Below are 799 nucleotides of genomic sequence, written 5' to 3' on the forward strand. Positions count from 1 at the left end.
CATCTATATTCACCGATTGTGCTTGCATTGCTCCCCAACCCTTGCCTCCACCCCCCCCCCCCCAGGAAGAAGAAAAAAATCTACCGAGATTTAAAATCAATCTTATCCAGGCTGTATGTCACTAACTTACATTAACTGTGCTAACAAGACATTTTGCAGCATTTTCAATACTATATTCAATACCCCAATGCCACAAAAATAATCGGCTGTTCATCCTGCCATCAGATTTGGCTGCTAAACTTTGTTACTCGAAGACAGCAAAAAGTAACACTCATATAAATGTCTACCATGTTTTTACAGTATTTGGACATATTTTGGCTATGAACCAGCTGCATTTTAATGCCAGGAATGTAAACAACGCAGTCATAAGGCAAAATAAAGAAACATTTCTGGAGCTCAGCTTTATTTAACCTTTCTTAGAAGGAATGATATTTACAAAATTAGGCTAATTGGCCTAAAGCAAGTGTTGAAAAAGGGGAGACCAACACAAACAGTGAATCTGTGTCCTGTAAAACATCTGATTCTAAAGGTCCACTAAGTCAGCCTGGTCACCAGCTGGGCAACGAACACACACCATTGTCATCACAGCCAAGCTGGAGGCCATTAATCAGTACATCAAATTTTAATAAATATATATCCTCTTATTCATTTCTCGTGTTTCAAATATGTGAGCCTTATATTTTCCCAGTCTTAAGTTGGTATTACCCCCTCCCACCCTAATATCCAATGTAAACAACAGATCAACAAAATATGGCATGAAGATTTCAAAATTGTGTACAGATGGGTGCAATTCTGATGT

The sequence above is a fragment of the Penaeus monodon genome, chromosome 32, assembly GCF_015228065.2.
Source record: "Penaeus monodon isolate SGIC_2016 chromosome 32, NSTDA_Pmon_1, whole genome shotgun sequence".
NCBI lineage: Eukaryota > Metazoa > Arthropoda > Malacostraca > Decapoda > Penaeidae > Penaeus > Penaeus monodon.